Source organism: Terrapene carolina, unplaced genomic scaffold (genome assembly GCF_002925995.2).
Source record: "Terrapene carolina triunguis isolate 2854851 unplaced genomic scaffold, T_m_triunguis-2.0 Scaffold96, whole genome shotgun sequence".
NCBI lineage: Eukaryota > Metazoa > Chordata > Testudines > Emydidae > Terrapene > Terrapene triunguis.
Window position 1 is genome coordinate 21,725,071 of NW_020664447.1, and position 24,759 is coordinate 21,749,829.

Here is a 24,759-nt window from a genome sequence, read left to right on the forward strand (position 1 = left end):
TAATTACAATAGGCCCTCAGAGTTACATTTTATATTTCTAGTTTTAGCTACAAGAGTGGTACATTTATACAAATCAGATGATCATACTCAGTAGATTATAAGCTTTGTAAGGATACCTTACAAGAGACCTTTTGCATGAACCATATCCCAGTTACGTTACATTCACTTATTACCGTATTTTCTCTAAAACTATCCCAGTTACATTATATTGACTTATCAAGTTTTTATAAAACCATACAGACTGCACAACGTCACAGATCTTTTAAGTGAAACAAAGGAGTATCAGTATCCCATGCCTGCCACTCACTCACAGTGTGGCTTTGGGTAAGTCACTCAGGTTCTCCATGCATCAGGTTCCCCATCTGTAAAATGGGCAATAATAGAGCCTTCACCATTAAAGAATTCACATTTTCAAAAGCAACAGTTATCTGAGGTGGGGGAATGTGTTCTCTACAGTACACTGAAAGCTGGTTTCTGCATCAAAGCAACATTCTATTCTACTGCCTGGTTTTTATTTGGATTTTGAAAACTAGATGAATCAGACTGAGTGTGAAGAGAGCAAAAGGATAAATAGGAAGAAAGGACAAGCATGGCTGAACCAGCAGTTGGAGTGTGTGTCTGATAGGAGAGCTGGTTTCTGTGGGTGCTGAGAGAACACAGCATCCAAAGAGGCTAGTTTACCACAACACTGCAATGAGTAATGAGCCCATGTGCCTTCCAGCAGGGAGCATGTGATCAGCTTGAGGATTTGTGGGAGGAAGAGGTCTTTCTCCACCATTCCCTAATTGGATTGTTATCAACAGCTATTCAGTTGCCTATGATCTGCTCATGTGCACCATTGTGACCTCTTATGTGGAACCAATCCACAGTGAAATTACATAATACTGCTCACTTATCCTCTGGTTTAATTTGCTTTTGACGTAAGCTGTCATCTTTAAGTGGAAGCCGTTTCTTTTCTTTCCACACTCTGAGCCTGATCCTGCAAGATGCTGCATGCCTTTAACCCATTGCTGACTCCAATGGCTCAACACCTCTTGGTCCCTGGCTCCATGAGCATATAGCCCCTCCGGGAGAGACTGGGACTGGAAGTCTAAATTGCATCCAAGCCCTGTTCCAGCCTGAGCTGTCCTTGCTCAGATAACAGCCAAAGAAAAATGGCTTTTCATCTGAAAGTGACTGATTTTTATCTACACCGATTTCCTAACCCTTCATTAAAGGCAAGAAACTGGTCAATTCAGCTTCTTTGCTCCCTTTCACATGGTCTATAGCCATGACTAAGGCTTGGCAGGCTCACAGCCAGGCTGTGAAATGGATGAACATTTTTTTCTCTCTTAAGAAGCATAACCACTTGGCCCACTTTAATGCCTCTTTAATCTCTTTTCAATAGTCACATATTTTCCAGTCCAACTCGAAAGCAATATCTGCTGCTGGATACTGTATTATTATTATTTAAAAAAAAAAGAAACAGCCCTTGCTGGTTGATTATTCAGCATCATCTGACTGATCCTGCAATATGGAATCAGAACAATTTTTGACCCAGATAATTGAAGCCAAATAGACCAGTTTGAAATTTATTTATTTTTAATTTATTTTACAGCCCATCATCATGAGCAGCTTAAAGCATGCTGATCCCAATAGCCTGCCACGTATAAAGCCTGGTTAGTTCAGGTATCTGCAAAAGAACTATACTAATCATAGTTCATGCCGCTGGAAAGAAAGATTCTCCCTCAGGTTATTTCCATATTTGCAATGCTCCCAAATAAAAAGATCACCACTTGCTCCACTGCAGCATGAAAAGACTGTTTCCATGGGAAATCATGCAAACAATCAGAGGGATTTCTTTAAGTGTTAGGTTGACTTACTGGCAGTTTCACACAACCATTGGTTTCTCTGTCTTGACAAATATTCAAGAGGAAAGTGAACACTAAGTAGAAATGTCAAACTTCTTCTGCTAGGCACAGGGAATGTCAGTCTCTTTCTCACTCTGCCTTATTTCCAGCACTGCCCTTTTAACCTGTCACTTCCCCAGGCTGTCACGTGCAAGCAATGTTTAGGTGTCTCAGTGACACGGGCAGCTTGATCCCAGTCTCAAAAGGGTTTTACATCAATTTCAGTGGAGTAACACCCGACTTACTGATTTCACTTAGGCCACTGTATCAGATTCCTCATGTCTTTGAGCACGTCTTCACTTACATCCGGACCCGGATGTAAGCAATCGGTTTTCTGAGTTTGATTTATCGCGTCTGGTTAAGACGCGATAAATCGATCCCGGATCGATCCCGGAAGTGCTCGCCATCGACGCTGGTACTCCAGCTCGGCGAGCGGAGTACGCAGCATCGACGGGGGAGCCTTCCTGCCGCGTCTGGACCGCGGTAACTTCGGACTAAGGTACTTCGAATTCAGCTACGTTATTAACGTAGCTGAATTTGCGTACCTTAGTCCGAAGTGGGGGGGTTAGTGTAGACCAGACCTTTTACTAACTACACCAGGCAGAACCTGGAGTTAACAGAAATCACCTAAAGAAACAGGAATTGAAGTGGTCTCTTGGAGATCCTGTTACATCCTCCTGAGAAATAACACTGTGGGAGAAAGGTTATCCTTTAATTTCTCATCACTGCTGAAACAAACAAAAATCCTGCTGGCACTGCAGTGCCAAAGGCCTAACTATTGCTGATAAAGACTCAGGAAAAGAAAATCCTTCTTTGCCACAAAGGAGATTGTTTTATTGTCAGTAAACAGAGACCATCGGCTTGAAGCCATTTAAAAAGAAGGAGGGTAGGAAGAGTTTAAAAAATGTTCTATTTCCAGTGTTCCAAATTCCCCTGCAGTTTTTGTGGATTTTGCAGCCACATTTTCCTATTTTTAACAATGATCATCTCTGCCCTTTTGCTGGGGGGAAAGGCCCACACAAACAAGGAAATGGACTAAATAACATACAGAGTTTCATTATTAAAAATCAACCTCATGCCTGATTGTAGAAGATATTAGCTAGTGACTAAGTTTGAAAATTCTGGTCTACAATGACTTGCTCAAAAATGAGAGAGAAGGAACAGAAGTGGGAACAGAACTCAGGAGTCCTGACTCCCACTTTCCTGCTGCAATCACCCACCACTTCCAGGAATTAACATGAGTAGTGTTAAGATAAAGCCCAGCCTAGCTGTGCTTTACATCTGTCTTTGGAGTTCTGATACCTCTACACTATATCTAGGTCTCCTGTCTGATACTGGCTGCTTAATGGAGGAGGATGAATACTGGAGCTGATGAGCATCCCTAGGCTGGCATCATGAAAATGCCAACGCTGGCTGCAGCATCCTGCTGCTGTTTGCCAGTTCTTTCAGTTGACAGTACTGCCAGTGACACTGGACAGAAAAGCAGCACCCACCACACAGATGAAGGAGGATGGTCCAATGGTAAGGTGATAAAACTAGGTTTCCTTATTCCTGGGCTAATTTCTTGCTGTGCTACAGACTCCCATGTGTGACCTTGGGCAAGTCACTTAGTCTCCCTGTACCTCAGTTCCTTGTTTGTCTAATGAGGCTAATAGTACTGCCCTACTTCACCAGGTGCTGTGAGGAGCCACACATTAAGTGATTGTGAGGTACTCAGAAACTATAGTAAAAGGAGCCATATAAGTTCCTAAAACAGACAGGTAGCATGGGGTCTCTAACTCAGCTATAGTTAATGTTACTAATGCAGTAGCCATACAGTTTAGGCAGCGTAGTGCCAGCCAAACTCCTGTGCGCTTGCTTTTGCAATGCTGACAGCAGGGACAGCATCTCATGCATAGAACCTGCAGAGCACTTTGGAGAGAAGCCTACAGGGAAATATGGAATGCTGTCAAAAGTGCACATAACAGGATTTGAGTTAGTACTGGGGATGTGGTGCGATGCAATGTAATTGGAGTCCTGGCTGAAAAGGAAAGACAAGGCAATGGGGAGGGTATGTGTGTACACACATGCACAGGGAGGGAGGACAGCCAGAAAAGCTTGTCATAGCTGACCGCTCTGGCTTCCCACAACCAAAGCTTCCCGCCATCCGTTTTTACTACAACAGAAACAAAACCAACGTACGCATGGGGAGAGCCATAAATGAATTCTGTGGGCGTGAGATCAGGATGTATGAGCTATGACGTAAGCTGGTATTGCTGCAGCCTGTGAATCATGCAGGACAAAAAAGAGAAGTTCTTGCCCAGACAATACACACAGTGTTAGACTGTGTGTAGGCCACCAGTGCTGAGCTCACAGATGAGAGCTAGAAGTCCTTTACACCTACACAAAAACACAGACAAATGCAGTAGAACAAACTAAAAATGAATCCAGGACACTATAGGGTTATATATTTTCTTTCAATCATTTTATTTCCCACCAGGAAATTGGAGTCTCTGACCTCACCACACATAGCTCCTCTGCTGAAAACCTGGTCAAAAATCTCAAATATTATTTATAAAACCATTGCTGTGAACTTTGTAAGATTTAAAGGACCAGATCCTCCACTATACTATAGCGCCATCAAACAGGGATTTTCCCTATGCCAAGGACATCCCCAGGTAGCATAGCAACATCTGCCAGGTTTCTGGCTAGTTTGTACTACTGGACCAATGCAAAGCATTTGGGAAGCATGGGGCCAAGGATTCGGCCCTAAGTGCCTAAACCATCTAGTGGCCTAATATTCAGGTTAGAAATACTTTTTCTGTACCCCCTGGAACCGGACGTTTGAATCTCAGCACAAATTGAGTTCCATGTGGTTTATTACATGTAGTCCTGTCAGATAAGACCTTAAGAGCTACACTCCTGGCTGCAAGGCATGGATGTTAGCGATTCCGTGGCAGGACAGAGGTTTGCCCTGGTGTCATTACCCAATGTTCACCATTCCCTTGATAGTGTACAGGGTACTGCGTGCCATTTGGCTGCTGCTTCTCCCCTCAGAAGATTTTGTATTTCAATAGTACTGGAAGGCTGTCAAACGACATTGAGCAGCGTATATCATTTGAGGCACTTTGGGCTGAAGCAACCACATAGCTGCAAAATATTATTGGTACTCAGATTCTCCCCCAATCCCATAGGCACAATGGTGCAGGGATGGCAGAACAGATACAAAAATGGCCTGACTGATGTGGAGCTACTAGAGCAGGGGTAGGCAAACTTTTTGGCCCAAGGGCCACATCTGGGTGGGGAAACTACATGCAGGGCCATGAATGTAGGGCTGGGGCAGGGGGTTGGGGTGTGGGAGGGGGTGCAGTGTGCAGGAAGGGGCTCAGGGCAAGGGGGTGGGGCAGAGGAGGGGTGCGGGGTGCACAAGGGGGCTCAGAGAAGGGGGTTGGGGTGCAGGAGGGGTGCGAGGTGCAGCAGGGGGCTCAGGACAGGTGGTTGGGGTGCAGGCGGAGTTCGGGGTGCAGGCTCCAGCCCGGTATCACTTACCTGGAGCGGCTCCAGGGTGGCAGCAGCACACACCAGGGCCAGGGCAGGCTCCCTGCCTGCCTGCCTGCCTGCCCTGGCCCCAATCAGCTCCTGGAAGCGGCCGGCACCCCATCCCTCCGCCCGGGGGGGGGGGGGGGCAGAGGGCTCCATGCGCTGCCCTCGCCTATGGCTACCTCCCCCAAAGCTCCCATTGGCTGCGGTTCCCCGTTCCCAGCTGATGGGAGCTTCAGGGAGGTAGCCACAGACAAGGGCAGCGCACGGAGCCCTCTGCCCCACCTCCCCCAGGGGCCGCAGGGACGTGGTGCCGGCCGCTTCTGGGAGCGGAACGGGGCCCGCGGTGCCATGGGGGTGGCAATCCTGCGGGCCGGATCCAAAGCCCTGAGGGGTCGGATCTGGACCACAGGCCGTAGTTTGCCCACCCCTGTGCTAGAAGATAGGAATGCCTTTCCTTGGGCTGGCAATGCTTCCTCCCTCATACCTTCTCATTGGCTTTGAGCCATTAAACTTTAAACCATGGTGCACACATTACCACCAGCCAAAGTGGGGAAACATCCATCCTGTTTGGGGCAGGTGAGTGACTGCCAGGATGCAGGGTCACATCTGACCTACTTTGGAGGGGACCTGTGGTCAGCCACAGCAAGCATGCCAACACTGGTAAGGGGCCAGCTAACTGGACAGAAGAGACAGTATGTGTCAGATTCTGAAGGAAAGGGCCATACAGAGATGAGGTTGATGCTCGAGTCACACAGAAAGCCACCAAATCCCACCTATTTTGTGCAATATGACATGAATTTCCAGTGGGCCAGATCAGTCCATCTTTAGTGCAGTTACATACACACACACACACACCCCAACCAACCTAATCACCCTGCTGCTTTGCGAGGGAGCTCAACATGACTCCATTTGGAGCCCTCTGGCTCTGCCCATTGGACATAGGAAGAAGGGATTACTACTCCCTTACCCAGCCCAGCTAGAATCAGAAGTCCAAACAACTCAATTTCTCAGGCTCTTTTCAGATAAGAATGCAGATACATGAGTTGCTTATCTGACCTCACCTGGAACTCAGGAGCTTTGGAGGTTTTGAAGAGTAGCTGCAACAAATAAAAGCCCCAGTCAGAAGAGGGATTGGCACTGAAGTCAATGGGAGTGGAGGGGGCTCAGCATGTCATAGGATTGGGCTCCTAGACAGCTGGTGCTGTGTACTTGGATAAAAGAAAAACAAGTCTGGGCTGTCACCTCAGAGAAATCCTAACACCCCATGAAATGAAAGGAGGTAACACTCAAATTGCAAGGAATATGCCTGGCCTGAACTGTAAACACAACAGCAGCCGATTAAAATAAATCACAGCTGAAGCAGTCTCAGTGAAAAAATGTGAGTATAATAAAAAGCAGACAAGAAAACCCAATATAGCCTGGTCAGTAGCAGCCAGTTTGCTCTGCAGCATTTATTTTTCTACTATGGTGTCCCCAGTGAGTCCTACAGAATAAATCTTACCATGGAGCTATAAGAAAGGGCTCTTTTTTGTGTGGGTGAGAACCGGATTTTAGGTAATAACACAGTCTATGGTTACCAGAGAGGAAACAAAATCAGTTTTGTCAGGCAGCTTTCTCCAGCTCCCCTGTAACAACATATCAGTGTGGAGGATATGCTCCTTAACAAAACCCTCCCCAAAGCATTTCTTCTTACAAATTAAAATATACACGGACTAAATTCTGCTATTGTCATTTTTAACTGCAGAAATGGAACTCCACTCATGTCGCTGCTCTAAATGTAAAGGGCTAATTCTGGTCCCTCTACTATACAGGGACAGATGCACAAGGGGGAAGGTGTGTAGTGCAGTCAGCAGCCCTATGCATAGAACTGGTTGGAATTTTCTCATCAAAATATTTTTTCAATGAGAAAAGCAGTTTTTGCCCCAAAAAAAAAAAAAAAAAAAAATTCAGACTAATTTCTACAAAAATTTCCCGTGGTTAAAACATAAATGGAAAAATTTCCAAAATGAAAAAAAAAAATTCATTTGGAAAAATCTTAAATTTTATTTTTAATTTTATTTTATGGGGTTTTGCATTTTTATATTTTTACCTTACTTCATGACATAATATAATAATTGTGGTTCTCAAACTTCATTGCACTGTGACCCCCCTTCTGACAACAAAAATTACGGCATGACCCCAGGAGTGGGGACCAAAGCCTGAGCCCACCCAAGCCCAGTCGCCCCGGGTTGGGGGGCTAAAGTCGAAGCCCAAGGGCGTCAGTCCCAGGTGAGGGGCCCATAACCTAGAGCTGAAGCCGAAGCCTGAGCCTCACTGCCCAGGGCTCAAGCCCTTGGGCTTCGACTTCAGCCCCAACCCCGGGTGGTGGGGCTCAGGCTTCGGCTTTAGCTCTGGACCCCAGTAAGATTAATGCCAGACCTGGGGACCCCACTAAAACCGGGTCCCAACCCACTTTAGGGTCCCAATCCACATTTTGAGTTACACTATTCTTATTTTATTTTAAAAATCATTAAGGGCAGCTGCTACTTAGTTCCGACTGAAACATCTTATCTGCTTTCCTAGATCAAACGGTCTCCTGTTTGTGATGTGATCAGACAGTCTGACAGAGTATCAAGCTGTATCACACAGTATTACATAGCAGCTGCCCTTAATGATTGTAAAAATAAGAGCAAATAAGAGAATATTTCAGTTATTGCATTAGATCACATTATGGCAGGTCATAACATGTAAAAATCAAAAATAAAATTCAAAATGAAATTTCAAAATTTCAAAAGCAAAGTATTTCCAAACACTGACATTTTCAGGAAATTCCATTCTGTGGGGAAACTTCAAAATATTTGTTTTTGCTCTGGTTTGGAATGAAAATAAAATTTTAAATATGGAAATTTTCTGTGAAACAGAAATTTTGAGTTGCAACCCTCTCTACCTGTGTGGATAGCACAGGCTACGTTAGTTGCTATGGGAGGTAGAGAACAAGGGAGACCTACAGGGAAATCCTGTGTCCAGAAGGCTCAAATAAAAGAATCCTCTTTATATTCATTACTGCAAGTGCTGCCTCTTTGCTACAGGAGATTTTAAGAAGCCTCACCCTAACTTGCACTCCTGTGTAGTGGGGAGCTAGCATCCTAGCGCTTGTGCACCCTCAGTGCACTGGGGAAATCACAGTGCTGCCAGTAGTAGTAACTCAAAAAGGGGCACAGCCAGGTGAGGGTGAGGCCATGGCCTGCTCTCCTCTGACATCAGCTAGCAGACCAGAGTTGGTGCTGGTAGAAGGAGTAGGGGTATACAGGCTCTGCATTCCCACCATCACTACACTCATAGTAGGCATTCTGCTAATCATCTTCCTTGCTCACTTTCGGTTTGTTACACACACTGATCATATCTCTTCTGAACCCAGACAGTAACCTCTTTGGGACAGGGATTGTCTTTTTTACCTATGTTTGTACAGTGCCCACCAAAATGGGGCCCTGATTTAGATTAAGACTATTGGAATACTAATAAAAAAATACTAACAAGAGGAGCTGACAGTTACAGTCTACAAAGAGGGTTCAACAGAGAAGAGTGAGTGTTAGTTCCTGTCTACACTGTAATATCTTTTACAGGAAAGGTTTTGGGCACAATCAAAAGAGTCTGGTCTTCCAAGCAAGGAAGGAACTGTATCATATTTTAACAGGATCCAGAACTGAGCCTCGGACGCAGCCAGGTCCTACTAAAACATGGTTTGGTCTTTAATGCAAGACCAAAATGTGTTTTAACCTTGGTGCTGCCATCTGCAGCTGATTCATCTGTGGTCCCACCAACAATGTAACAAGTGTCAAATTGAAAAAGACAGACAGTTACACCATGTCTGTGGTTGCACTTGGGACAGTGCAGAGAGGAGGTTAGAATATTCAGCAAGTGGCAAAGGACTTGATTTTCAAGAGGTGATATTTCCACAAGCTGCTGCATTGGAGATGTATGCTCTGCTACAGCAATAACTACTACCCCTGGCACTGTTATCCTGAGACTGTCTACACTACAAACCAAAGGTGCGATTCCCAGCTCGCATAGACATACACCTGCTAGTTTTCATTGAGCTAGCACACTAAAAATAGTGTAGCCACAGTAACACGGGCAGCAGTGAGTAGAGGCATGGGGTAGCCACCCTGAGTACAAACCCACCTGGATCCCATACTCTGGATGGCTAACCCATGCTGCTGCTTGTCACTGCCCATGCTACTGTGGTTACACTACTATTTTTACCATTCTAGATCAATGAGAGCGAAGGCGAGTATGGCTACATCTACACTGCGAGCTACAGGTGTGGTTCCCCCGCTTGGGTTCACATGCTCACGCCAGCTCTCATTGAACTAGCACTAGCATTAATAGCAGTGTAGCTGTGGTAGCACAGGTAATGGCAATGCAGGTAGCACAGCTGAGCCGTGCAAAGTACAAACCCACCTGAAATCAGTGGGTACGTGGTTTGCAAGCTGAAAATCACACCCCTAGCTCCAAGTGGAGAGACAGCCTGAGAGGAGAAGGATCCCCTACAGGAATATAGAAACAGATTCTCCTCTTGTTTACACCAATTCTACAGTGGCATAACTCCATTGACTTAGGTGGAGTTACTCCTTATTTACACCTGTGTGAGAAGAGAATCAGGCCCAGACGCTACTCAGGCAGGTAGGCAGAGGCTTTGCAAAAAAGGTGGTTAATATTTGAGCTACACAGTAAACACCACTATCAGCAGACTCCGCATAAAGCTTGAGTGGCCTCCAAATCTCTTATCTCATAGAGTCTATAGAATTCATCTGCTTCACAGCCTGGTAATCAAGTGCTAGCCAGATAAAATAAAGATGTGCTCAACATGTGCCCTTCTTTTCTTTCAAACCAGGGAATCTTCCTAACTCACTGTGCAAAAAAAGAGAAAGACAGAAGTCTTTCATCAGTTCAGCATTCAGCCACCACCACATTCCTTGGCTAAAGTGGCCAAGCAGGTTAATACACCAACATTTTGCTTTTGATGACCCAGGTTCATCTGTCTTACTCATATATCACAACTGAAAAAAGCTTGGTGCAAAGCAGTGAACTTTTGTTCATCTCACACAGGGTGTGGGTTAGGAATATTGAGTGGTTACAGAGGAGTGGATGGGAAGCTTGCAGAATAAGCACCGCATGACCTGTTTGACATAAAAGATCTGCAGGGACTTTAGGTTAGTTCAAAATTTGGCCAAGTGTGTGTGACAGTGTGTTTACAGCAAACCTAATCCAAACTCATCCTTACAAGCAGGTTGTAATTCATGCCAAAAATCATACACTGAACTGGGAATTATTTAAAAAAAAACCCCCAACTTTTTTTTTTAAGACAGAATTATTTATATCATTTAAGGAAATTATTTATATGGCTTCAAACCAGCTGCTTAAAAGCCTGTGCCCACACAACAAGCAGCACAATACTAGCTGACTGAACTGATGCTCAAAGAAGCATTTCTGCAGGGAATTAAGAAGAGCTAAGAAGAGGTACAAGGAAAGAGGAAGAAGCAGAAGAAAACTTTTTTTGGGGGGTGAGGTGGGGAAAATAACTAACCTGAATAAAAAACACAAATACCTGCTTTCTGTATGGTGTTTGGCATAGTGAATAATACATCCCATTCCCTCCGTGCCCCTCTTTCCCCCCCCCAAACAGAAATTCAATCATGGATTTCTCCTAACACTCTGGGCCATTTGATCTGAACTTTTACTGCTACTCTGTGGCAGAAGAACCCCAAGATTGAATTACGCCCTTGGATTTCCTTTGGGAAACCTGCATGGTTATCTGACTTACTTTTTCAACTCGAAGAGCAAAAGGGCTTGTGCTGTACTTTTGCTTTTGCCGAATTTGAATCCACAATTATCATGCTGATTGGGAAATGATTGGATAGTTACAAATGTGAGCATAGATACAGCAACGGATTTAACCCTATGAATGCCAATGTGAGATGGGTCATATTTGCTTCTAGATAGGATGCTTTTCTCTCCCCCATGTAGCAGGGCCTGAGGAGAGGCATAGGCTGTTGGCCTTTACACAGGACTGGGAGCCTGGAACTCCACAATTCTAATCCCAGCTGCAGCAAAACCACAGAACAGCTCTAAATCTATTAGTTTTCAATTCTAATCTAATTTTTTTTGAAGAGTGGTACTTTTATAGACACTTGATACTGGGTCAGATTTACATTGGCATAGTATCTCTTTAACTGCAGAAATACTTGGCATTGCATGTTACATACACGTGAGCAAGGAAGGTAATTTTTTTTTCTGTTTCATCAGAGATCCCTGAGGCACTTAAAATGGATATAAATCATCATGATAGACAAACAGGAACAGAGAAGTGAAGTTATTTCCCAGGTTCACTAAGCAAATCAATGACAGAGCCAGGAATTAACCAACGAGTCTCGCAACTCCCAGTCTCCAGGTTTAATCACTTGACCCCACCCTATCTCTAAAATGAGCTTCCTTTCCAGGTGGGTGCGGTAATATCTTTTATTGGGCCAACTTCTGTTGGTGAAAGAGAAGCTTCTGACCTACATAAGTTCTTCTTCAGGCCTAGGAAATGTACACAGTGTGCCACAGCTAAATACAAGGTAGAAGAGATTGTTTAGCATAAGTAGTTAACATATATTCTAAGGGACAATTCAAGGCCCGTTAACACCACTGCAGTCATAGGACAAGAAAAAAAAAGGGGGGGGAGGGGGCACGGCTTAATGGGTTACAGATTGTTGTAATAAACTATAAATCCAGTATCTTTAAACCATGGTTTTACATTTAAGCTCCCAGGCTCATCTTTTGACGGTATTGTGCAGGTTTCCTTTGAGGATGAGGACTGAGAGGTCAAATATGGAGTGATAATTTTGTGAAAAATGTTGGCCTGCTGGTGGTATGATGTTTTTGTCTTGTGTCATTTTTCTGTGTGAGTTCATTCGATAGCATAGTAGTTGTCTGTTTTCACTCAAACAGTTGTTATTGAGGCATTTAGTGCACTGGGTGAGGTACACATTATGTTGTGATAAGCCTGGGTAAGATCCATGGATCTTGAAAGGTGTGTCATGGAAGATATTGATCATTGTAGCAGTGATGTGTCTACAGGATTTGCATCTGTTATTCTGGCAAGGTCTGGTACTGTTTTGATTTGGTGTGTCCTGGGCTGATGATGAGCTTGGCTAGGTTGGGGGGATTGTTTGAAGGCCAGAAGAGGGAGTCCAAGGAAGATTTCTTTCAGGATGTGGTCCCCATCTAGTATGGGTTGTAATTGTTTTATGATAGCCTATGTGGGTTCCAGTGTGGGATGGTAGGTGACAATTAGGGGTGTGCAGTCAGAAGTTTTTTTGTTTTTCTGTGTTGAAGCAGATTCCTATCAAGGCAGCAATGATTAATACCCCCCACAACACAGCTTTCAAGATCCACGGGTCCTATCCATGCCTATCACACATGCGGTGTACCTCATCTAAATGCCCCAACAACAGCTATGTGCGTGACACCAGACAATCACTATGCTCTCGAATGAACTCGCACAGAAAAATGATACAAGACAAAAACACCATCTCACCTGTGGGCAAACATTTTTCACAAAAACTATCACTCTGCGTGTGACTTCTCTGTCCTCTTCCTCAAGCAAGCCTGAACACCACTTTCAAAAGATGAGCCCGGGAATTTTATAACTTTGCTAGACTCCAAAAATCATGATCTGTAACCCACTAACCCTCCTTTGTCCTATGACTGTAGAGGTGTTAAACAGTCCACTTCACCTTGAATGATCTCTTTAACTCTATCTGTTCCACCCTTGTATTTAGCTGTGACACACTGTGTACCTTTCCCAGACTTGAAGAGGAGTCTGGACAAGCTCAAAAGCTGGTCTCTCTCACCAACAGAAGTTGGTCCAATAAAAGGCCTGGTCTACACTACCCCCCCACTTCGGACTAAGGTACGCAAATTCAGCTACGTTAATAACGTAGCTGAATTCGAAGTACCTTAGTCCGAACTTACCGCGGGTCCAGACGCGGCAGGAAGGCTCCCCCGTCGATGCCGCATACTCCTCTCGCCGAGCTGGAGTACCGGCGTCGACGGCGAGCACTTCTGGGATCGATCCGGGGCACTTCCAGGATCGATCCGGGATCGATTTATCGCGTCTTAACTAGACGCGATAAATCGATCCCAGAACATCGATTGCCTGCCGCCGGACCCTCCGGTAAGTGTAGACGTACCCAAAGAGATTACCTCACCCACCTTGTCTCTCTAATATCCTGGGACCAACACAGCTACAGCACCACTGCAAATAATAATGGGGTTTGTCAGACTGACTAGCACTGGCAATTTCATATCAGAGCCATCAACAAGTGATGCCTTCAATCTAAGGAGGAAGACAAAACAAGCTTTACCTCAGAGAGCCGCAAAAAGGAATAATAAAAATGAGTTAAGAGATTAAATCAGCCCAAATTGATAATAAACTCCAGGTTTGTTTTGAACTGAGCTCACTCCCAAACTGTGGCTTTTGTGTGAAATGATTCAGCGGATTGGCTGAACCAGGAATGTTTTGATTTTTACATTCTGGATTTCATTATCTCCTTTGGGAAAGTGGATGCATCTGAAAGCCTGAAAGTTCATTTGTAAAAATCCTGCCATAGCTAGACAAGCAGGAGTGAAACCAAGCAGGATCGAGTGCATGCTGGTGCCTTTGAGGCAGCGGGGGAGCAAAGAAAGAGGCTTTAATTACAGCAACAACACATCAGCATGTTTGTGGGGGGCATTATCTTTGTCTCATCTTTACATTACAGCATGTAGAAGAAGCTCATTCTGTAACACAAATTCCTCTGTTCCTCACCTTTGCCTCACCTTCCCTACCAGCTGGTGGCAACTGCTGAGACCTCAAACTGAACCAGGAGAGTGTTTATATCACACACACACACACACACACACACACACACACCCATGGAAAACTTGTTGCTTCAAGCCCACCACAGTTAACATTCCTCCTGCAGAGGCTCAGTAGTTCATTTAACACCATGATAATTACACTACATGGGCTTCCAGAGACAAGGGTGTACCTCCAGGGAATCCCTCACTGATATTTATCTCAGTTTTCCCCCCATGGTTAGGACTGAGAAGAAAAAATAAAGCCAGAACACATTAGAGATAACACTGCCCAGTCAGAACACCCCTGAGCTGTGGAGCACTGGAAGGCAGGATTGAGATCCAAACGTCACAATGAGATCTGTGTGATTGATGGGTGCATAGACAGACAGAAATCTACATTCTGCATCACATCACAGGCCAGCCTCTAAAACTGACTCAAAGAAATAATGTTGCAGCTATTTATCTACTCCTTAGAGCCATCATTTCTCAGGGTGCTCAGATCATTCATAATGATCACAGAGGTGTCCCTGCACTAGTCAAATAGAGGACAGGACTGAGAACAAAAGAAACACTGAATGAGGTGCTCTCCTTACACAGGATTTTACATCTGAAAAGTATTTGGCCCTGTAAAACATGAGAGGGAGGTACTTATCTCTGTCCCACCATGCCGAAGCTCCATACCTACTGCACATTGAAGTTGTTTAGTTTCAAAGACAGCTGACAATAATATTCTCATTTATAAAGCATGTTCCCCCCATCCCCAGCAAGGGACTCTAGGTACTGCATGAGCAATTACACTCAGTCACAATAATACAGTAGACTAAAAGCTTAATTAAAGATAACAAACATATGACTGGAATTGAACAAACACTTTTGAAAAAGGAGTGTTGTCTTTCCTCTAGCAATTTCTTTATGAAAGCATGTTTCGTAGCTCTCCTTATCAATGCATTTTGCATATTAATCATTTGGCGTAGGGAAGTATTATTTCCTTTTTTACACATGAGGCAATTGAGGCACAGAGATACCTGGCCAGATTTTTAAAAGAGTTCAGCACCAAACAGTCCCTATTGTTTTCAATGGGAGATGCTGGGTGCTGAGCATGTTTGAAAACCTGGCCTCTTCATTTAATTACCTAAATGGAAGATGGGCTGTTTTGAAAACATGGTTCTGTGGGTATGTCTACACTGCAATTAAAAACCCATGGCTGGCCTGTGCCAGCTGACTCAGGCTAACAGGCCTTTTAATTGCCATGTAGACATTTAGGCTCAGGCTGGGGCCTGGGCTATAGGACCCTACAAGGTGGGAGGGTCCAAGAGCCCGGAGTTCAGACTGAGCCCCAACATCTACACCAAAATTAAACAGCTCCTTAGCCTGAGCCCCGTGAGCCCGAGTAGGCTGGCACAGGCTAGCCACAGGTTTTTAACTGCAGTGGAGACATACCCATTGTGACTTGCCCAAGATCACACAGGAAGCCTGTAGGAGAGCTAACAATGGAACCCAGATCTCCTGACTCTCTGCCTGGTATTTAAGCCCCAGTATCATCTTCCCCTTCTCTTCAACAACCCAAATCAAAGTAGTGTCCATGAACAATCTATAACGACCCTGCTGTGAGAGTATTTTGGTCAGGCGGTGTCTGAGACCTCTTCATTGAGCCCTGTCCTGACTAGTCTCTGAACTCTGGTTCCAGCCATCTTTTAGGGTTTCCAGCTTTGTGCCTTGGCTCAGCCAATGACCTGGGTTTTTGCTACTGTGGCTGCTAGGAAGTGTAAGTCACTCCTACTGGAACATCTGCTCCAGCCCATTCTTCCCCTCCCCCGCATCAGTTTTTATACAATATCTGAAAAAAGTATCATTACTGTTTTCAGAGTAGCAGCCGTGTTAGTCTGTATCCGCAAAAAGAACAGGAGTACTTGTGGCACCTTAGAGACTAACAAATTTATTTGAGCATAAGCTTTCGTGAGGCATTGAGGCCTAGTGGACAGGGAACTGAGCTGGGATTCAGGACAGTGGGGTTCCATTCCCAGCTCTGCCACTAGGCTGCTAGGTGACCGTGGGCATGTCACTTCTCCGTGCCTCAGTTGCCCCATCTGTAAAATGGAGATGATACTGACCTCATTTGTAAAGCTCTTTGAGATTTAGTGATGCAAAGAACTAAGTATTATTATTATGTGGACTTTCTAGACACTCGTTTCAGAGTCACAAATCCTCCATAGGCCATTCACTTAGTTTTTTGGGGTTCAGACTAAAATAGCTAATGACTAACTTACTGAATAAAGAAATGCTACTGTACTCCTTGGCGTATTGCTTCCTGTGCCTCCTCCCCCATCCTCAGACATGTGTTAGTAGTTAGGAGCTGTTTGCTGAAGCTCAAAGTTCGGCGGGGAGGGGGGGAGAAAAACTATGATCAATGGTCAGAACACAAGAGTACTAGTAAAAAAGAAGAATTCTGATGAGAGAGACCTACAAATACTTTGTACATTTGTACTTGGCGAAACAGAAACAATGACAGAGAACTTAGGTCTTGATAACAGACATAAATCTGCAGCAGCAATGAGACTGAGCCAGTATGACATGGCACTCTGTACCCGCATTTCTCTGGCGGTCCTTTGGTTTGTGCAGGATTTAAACAAACAAAACACTTTTGAATATGACCTGATGCAAGGCAATGCAATGCAATGCAATTCCAGAATCAGAAGACAAAGAACTTGAAACACAAGCTGAAAATTTGGAAGGGCCTCATAGGGTTAGCTCTGAGCCGTCACAATGATAATGTAAATGTCAGCATGGTTAGCTATTTTACTGATAATCATTCTAGCAGCAATATCCTGCTCTTCTGGGACAGTGGGAGGAGCTGAAGCAGAATACTGTCAGCTCCACCTGCCCTGAGCACGTACTGGAATATGACACAAGCATGTCTAGGGTGCAGGTTGAATCCCAGCTTTTGGGTGGCAAGTGAATGTCAGTTATCATTCATGTACCATTGGAATGTGGATACAGTATGAAGAGGCTGTGGCCACTTCTTTTTAGCTCTATGGGGGAAAAAACCACAACCAACAATGAAACCCGCAACTTCTCTGCATCCCCCAAATCAGAAAATAGCCAACAAAAAGTTAAAATCAAGGCCAAACAATCCATAGATACCAATCTTTAAAGCATCCCTCCCTCCCTGATCCCTAGAAAAATTGATTAACTTTGCTGTGCCCCTTAAACTTTGACAAAGTTGGGGCATTTCAGTCCAAAGTGGAGGCTCCTCATAGAGAATGCCCTTCCAGCAGGGTCCTCTCTTTCTCTTAAAGTGAAGTGGCTCCAGCTCGAGATTGGCATTTCAGCCTGTGGAGACAGATACTCTCTCAAGTAGGCAGGTTCCAAGCCATTTAGGGCTTTTAAAGTGCAAACCATGTTATCCTAGTTTTTTTCCAAGAGGATTATATATTTAATGGAAGACTTCTGTGGCTGTTTGCTAAAGTTTGCCAAGTACCTGATTTCGAGTACCAGCAGGGACTGGTATACAGAAAATAAAATATAGACCTACAGAAACTTAAGATAATGCTAAGTTTCCAGGCAGGATTGTTCCCTCTAGCATATTTGAGTGACTTGTCTAGTCTTGCTTTAAAAGTCCCAAGTGATGGAGACTCCCACACATCCCTAAAATGACTATTCCCCAACCTAATGCATCTCAGTGTCAGGAAGTTTTACCTATTGTTCAGATTTCTCTTCGCGTCATCCCATTTACTTTTCAGTTATACCTTCCTTCTCTTCTCCCCATCCCCTCCCCCCGCAATAATTCTTCCCCTTCATTGGTGTTACACCCCTCGAATATTTATACTGACAGGCTATTACATTGCCTTCTTTGGCTTTTCTTAGCCAGGCTAGACATATTTAGCTCCTTTAATCGTTCTTTGTCATTCAGCCCCTCCAGTGTCCTGATAATTTTTGCTGCTTTTCTTTGAACTCTCTCCATTTTTTCTATATCTTTTTGGTATTAGATGTGGTGCCCAGAAATTAATGCAATATTCTAGATGCACTAACACCAGGAGCCATATATAGCAAGATTACTGTGAAGGGTTGGATCACAGAAACCCCCTTGGGAGCTGCCAACCGATGTCCCAGGACTACTTCTATTCCTGCTTTCCCTGCCAGCTCAGGACTCCAGCACCCTGTCTTGCTGAGCCAGACACTCCCGTCTGCTCCAAAACAGACCCAGGGTCTGAATTGCCTGCCCCAAAGCTGCAGGTTTACCTGAAAACAGCTCACAGAAGTGTGCTTGTCTATAGCACTCAGATGCCCAACTCCCAATGGGGTCTAAACCCAAATAAATCCATTCTACCCTGTATAAAGCTTATGCAGAGTAAACTCATAAATTGTTCACCCTCTATAACACTGATAGAGAGATATGCACAGTTGTTTGCTCCCCCAGGTATTAATACACACTCTGAGTTAATTACTAAGTAAAAAGTGATTTTATTAAATACAGAAAGTAGGATTTAAGTGGTTCCAAGTAGAAACAGACAGCACAAAGTTACAAAGCAAAATAAAATAAAATGCACAAATCTATGTCTAATCAAACTGAATACAGATAATCTCACCCTCAGAGATGCTTCAGTAAGTTTTTTTTCTCAGACTGGACACCTTCCAGGCCTGGGCACAATTCTTTCCCCTGGTATAGCTCTTGTTCCAGCTTAGGTGGTAACTAGGGGATTCTTCATGATGGCTCCTCTCCTCCCTTTGTTCTGTTCCCACCCCTTTATATATCTTTTGCATAAGGCGGGAACCCTTTGTCCCTCTGGGTTTCCACACACACCCTCCCCCACTGGAAAAGCACCAGGTTAAAAGATGGATTCCAGTTCAGGTGACATGATCACATGTCACTGCAAGACTTCATTACCCACTTGCCAGCACACACACATACAGGAAGACTCACAGGTAAAACACAGCCATCTGCAGACAATGGTCCTGGTTAATGGGAGTCATCAAGATTCCAAACCACCATTAATGGCTCACACTTTGCATAATTACAATAGGCCCTCAGAGTTATATTTTATATTTCTAGTTTTAGATACAAGAGTGGTACATTTATACAAATAGGATGATCACACTCAGTAGATTATAAGCTTTGTAATGATACCTTACAAGAGACCTTTTGCATGAAGCATATTCCAGTTACATTATATTAACTTATTATCATGTTTTTATAAAACCATATAGACTGCACAACGTCACAATTACTACCTCCTTCATGTAATGATGCCTTTGCATTTAGAACTGACAATTGCACTGGAGTTTTTTTCAGCTATCTCACACTGAAAACTCAGGTCTAATTTGTTTTCCACTCTCACCTCTACAGTAGACCTTTCAGCATTACTGCTTCCCAGATTTCTCTTCCCCTACTAAATGTAAATTTGGAGTTCCCATCTCAAAGATAATTAGCTGGTTCTAGCAAGGTTATGGGGACAAATGTCATGTTTAAATAGTCCATATTTGCTAAGACAACAGGATATGATTATGGCCTATTAAGGGTCTCTTCAAGGCCTAAGTTTTGTTGCAGTGCTGATGGGAAACAAAACTCAATCAATATGAAACCATAACCAGTCATAGCTTTATCTCAAAAACTGTCACACTGTTACAATAGTAGATTTTTCTGAAAGCCTGCCAGACATTCCAGTTTACAAAAGGGGCTTTAAGTTGTTGAAGCTGCTCCCTGTGCTCCCATAAGGGACATTATTCTCCACTCTTGAGAGCTCTGCTTGAACTCCTCCTCAGAAATACATGGAACCAGAGTCTGATCTCAATTACACCAGCATAAATGGGGAGTAACTCCACTGAAGTTAATGAACATGAGGCAAAACATGTTCTCATCCTCTGTGTAAGCTGGATGGTGTGGGTAAGTGATTAAGCTTCAGATTTGGAATCAATTAATTCCTTTGACCAAATTTTGGATACCCTTGTTTTTAGGTGCCCAACTTGAAATACTTTAAATCCAAAATTATTTAACACCCCCCCCCCCCCCCCACACACACACATTATATTTAAGCCAAACTCATGATTTTGGGAGCCTGTCTCATAATATTGAATGCTTGTGGTTGGCAGTATTGGAAGTGTGTCCACTACACCATCACTGAGGAGGGTGCAATGTGCACTTTCTGCTGTGTTGTCTGGCTGCAATTGTGCCTGGCCTCTGGTTAGCTCCTTGCACCCTCATCTTCCATTGCACATCCATGCAGTGGCCAGACACTCTGCCCAGGATTTGTAAAGCACTTTAAGTTGTACAATGACCTTGAACTGTCAGCCAGCTACTTTGCAGATCAAGGATTTGAAAACTATAAACCTCTCTCTCTCCAACTGTCACTGATGTGGTGATCTTGAAGAGCCAGTGTACTTTTATTGGTTTTAGGACAGCATGAAAAATTTTTACTTCTTGAAAAATGACCAAATAAGCGAGTGAGAATCATACACATTGACGCAACATTTTTTAGAGTGTGAGTGAGAACGTGGAAGAAATGAGCAAGCAACGTGCAAAAGGAAGAAATGGCTTTTAAAAAAAATAATCATCAAGCCGAGGCATGTTCTATTCAGCATCTGGCCTCTTTCCACAGCTGCTGCTCCTCCAGTCAGGCATGCAGCAAGCTCACTGCCACACACCCTATGGATTCGGCATCACCAGACCGTCAAACAACACTGTTTCCAAAACACAAAGCATGAATTGAGCTAGAACCAAATGTTGATGCTTTACAATACTACAAAGATTCTATTGAAAGTGAAGAAAGGTCCTGCACCAAGACTGATCGATATACAAACCTTTTTTCAAATCTGCACCTCTGAAGACTAGTTTCTAAAAATCATTTTTCTTCCATCCCAGGATTTCTAAGCATCTGAGAGGTATCCCAGGTTCTTCAATTGCATTCTTGGACATGTCATGTGTTGACAGTTGCTTCATGACTTAAAGTGATCTGTGCTCCAGAGGGTCATAGGTCAGGACAAAATTTCAGGGGGTGGTGCTGCACTGTAAAATGTATTTGAACAAGCCGTCTGAACCCTCAAACCAGTGAGGAAATAATGAAATTCCACTGCCTGCCTGCGAGAGACCTCACTCCTACCTCCCCATAACATTATAAGGAACACAGTTTGCAAAGCAGTCAAATGGAATGTAGGATTAGGGATAGAATTAGGGTACACCTGGGGCTAAAAATCACTCTCATTTGAACATTTTGGCTTCAAACTTTTTATAAGCAAGGGAAACAGCCTAGTGCTCTGACCACGACATTTACAGCAATGAAAATTCTGAGTTCTAATCTCTGCTCTCACACTGACTCCTCTGTGGCTTTAGGCAGGATACTAAATTTCCCAACCTATAAAATAGGGGCTAGTAATACTTACTTCCCTCCCTCCCAGTGATGTTGTGGGGATTAGTTCATGTTCTCGGAGCACTTTGATGTGCTCTTGTTCTGAAGTGTTTACAACGGGATCTAATTGTACAGATTTACTCGATAGCTCAGAAGAGACCACACCTAGAAGTTGCCTTCAGTTGGGGGAACCTGAATCTTCAGAAAGATTCTAACAGAATGGCAAGAGTTCAGAGAAGAGCAACAAAACTGAGTAAGAGGCTGGAGGGATTGTTCATAAAAGTAATATTAAAGGAAATGAATATGCATTGCTTGGTTGAAGGCCAGCCAATGGGGGATGTGATAAGTATGTTTGAATATTCAAAAGGCATAAATATTGAAGGAAAGAATTTGCTTCAGGTAATCCCATGGGGTGTAACCAGGTAATTGGCAGAGAGATAAAAGGAAGCAAAGGAAGTGAGCCCAAATTTCAGGGGTGGGCGAGGGGAAATCCTGACAGTGAGATCTGCTACACTGGTGAAGAGACTTGCCAGGAAAACAGTGAAATCCCCAACATTTGGGACATAGAAAACCTCTTGGGGGGAGGGAGGGGACTTATTGTAGGGAACTATCTTGAACAGACAGGAGTATTGATTAGATGTGACCTAATAGGTATTTTCTATCTCTATTTCTTTGATTCCTCCAGAAAGCTATAAATATATATTCATTTTGCAAGTAGCACCCAGGGGTGCCAAACAGGGGATCAGGTTTCCATTGTGCTAGGCTCTGTACAAACACACTAATGCACTCATATCTATCTTTCTAACTATATTATAAAATCAGTGGCGTCCAACCGTTTGTCCTGGTAGCTGACTGTATTACTTCAAAAAGTCAAAGGGACACAGTCGCTACTTTGGAGGGAGGCAACAAAGAGTCCTGTGGCACCTTAAAGACAGATGTATTGGAGCATAAGCTTTCGTGGGTGAATGCCCACTTCGTCAGACGCAAGGAGGGGATTCTCTGCCCTGTTCCATTCTTTTGGAACCACTCACATAGCAAGAAAGGAACCTGCTGGGGAGAACAAAAAGTCAGGAGTGGCTCTGCCACTGCAAAGGCTGCAAGAGAAGCTCCCTCTGCCTCCTCCACACAAGAACAATTTTGGGTGTAGCTCAGGGAACACATTTTCAATTCACAACCAAGTGCAAGTTTTCTTCTTAACACAGTAGCCTTTGAGGGCCACAGGTTCAACACAGATCTTCGAGATATAGAACTGCATCAAGAATGATCAGAGGGATCCAAAGCTATGGAGAAATAGACCATGAAGTGGTGTAGTTGTGTTGGTCCCCAAATATTAGAGAAACAAGTTGGGGTGAGGTAATACCTTTTATTGTAGTAACTTCAATTGGTGAGAGAAGCTGAAGAAGAGCCCTGTGTACGTTCAAAAGCTTGTCTCTCTCACCAAACAGAAGTTAGTCCAATAAAAGATATGTCGGAGAAAAACAGAAAATAATAAAGGATCTAATTTGCTGCACCCAACCAAAAAAGTGAGAACTCTGTTTTTCTCCGACAGATATTACCTCACCCACCTTGTGTCTCTGAGTCATTCGTTCATGAAAAAAAGTGGAATTTTCAAGGTCATTGTGCAAATCCACATCCCTTCCTGAAGTGTTTTGTTTCTCAGTGACCAAATAAGCTGACATACCTGTCATGAAAACAGTTGCAGCAGAGACTACAGAAATATTTGGGGTAAGGCAATTTTGCCAAGTAGGTAAGGGCGAGCCTAGGCACTTGATGGAAGCTCAGACTAAACAAAAGTGAGTCCCATTTAGTTCTGGCAGGTGAAGTCCAAGCTCTGGACTTTGGGATTAAGCAGAAGGCCTTAGACAAGCTAAAGGCCATGACCGAAGTTAGGGCGGAGTTGGAATTAAGGACTGCTTTGAGTTCCTCTTGTGAAACGAAACAACTTCAGAAACTCCACTGATTTGTAAGTCTCTAAGGTGCCACAAGGACTCCTCGTTGTTTTTGAAGTGAGAATGTTTACCATATGGACTGGGAAGTGCCTGCTTTATTCCTGTGGTTAGGAGCATTCATCTGTTTGGAGAAGAGGCTGAAGAAACTATTTGTCAACTGTTTTAAGTTTAATGTGGGAAGGGATCTGCTCCATCTAATGTCTGCCTCATTTAACGGGAAATTGACAAGCTGCTGCTTTATCTGAGAAACCAAAGGACATCTTTCACTATCATTTTCAACAAGGCTAGGGAAAATCTGTCCCCCACAAAAAACAGGAAGCCTGCCAATCACATGGGTGCAGATCTTATGCATACTGGGTAGCCACATGCTTACGTTATCTCCTCTCCTTCAGGAAAAGCCCTTGAATTTATGGCCCAAGGGATTTTTCCTCAGAACACTGTAATACATGGCCTCTCCGAGGGTGATTCAGCCCATTATTTGGGCATTTGCAGTTTTGTGCACAGGGTAGTGCAACCCAGGGACTCTGCAAGATTTACCCACACATTTGGAACCCAGCACTTCAGTACCAGCCTGCAGCATCCACCCCACTACCGATCTTGCCCTACTTCCCTTCCCCATCACTTGCAACAGCATCTCATCGCTAACCTACAGCTCTGCTATTTGAGTGCTGAGCCACTCCTAGGCTGAGCTGCCAACTCTGTCAGCCTGTGCAGTGATTTTGTCTAGTACGGGGTCAGCAACCTGCGGCTCCGGAGCCACATGCAGCTCTTTGGCTGCCCCCTTGTGGGCAGCCATTTTTTGAGGGGGTGTGACGTGCAGGCTCTGGCCAGGAGGTGCTTACCACAGGTGGCTCCTGGCTGGTGGTGCAGCAGGGCTCTGGCCCCACACTGCTCCCAGAAGCGGCTGGCTGCTAGCACGTCTCTGCGTGCCTCTTGGGGGGTGGATGGCAGCGGGTCTCCGTGCATTGCCCGTGCCCACAAGCACCGCCCCCACAGCTCACATTGTCCGGTTCCTGGCCAATGGGAGCTGTGAGGACGGTGCTGGGGACGCGGCAGCACGCAGAGCTGCTGACCCTCCCCCCCCCGCAGGGGCACGCAGAGACGTGCCAGCAGCCAGCCACTTCTGGGAGTGTCGTGCGGCCAGGGCAGGCAGGCAGCCTGCCTGAGCCCTGCTGTGCCGCCGGCCAGGAGCCG

At 44.4% G+C, this 24,759-nt stretch overlaps 1 protein-coding gene across 1 annotated transcript in view; it reads right to left on the reverse strand.

The window, feature by feature from the left end:
- The window catches only part of ABTB2 (ankyrin repeat and BTB domain containing 2), a 194,821-nt gene that overhangs the window by 87,135 nt on the left and 82,927 nt on the right, over window positions 1-24,759 (reverse strand). The gene's annotated exons all lie outside the window — the stretch shown is intronic.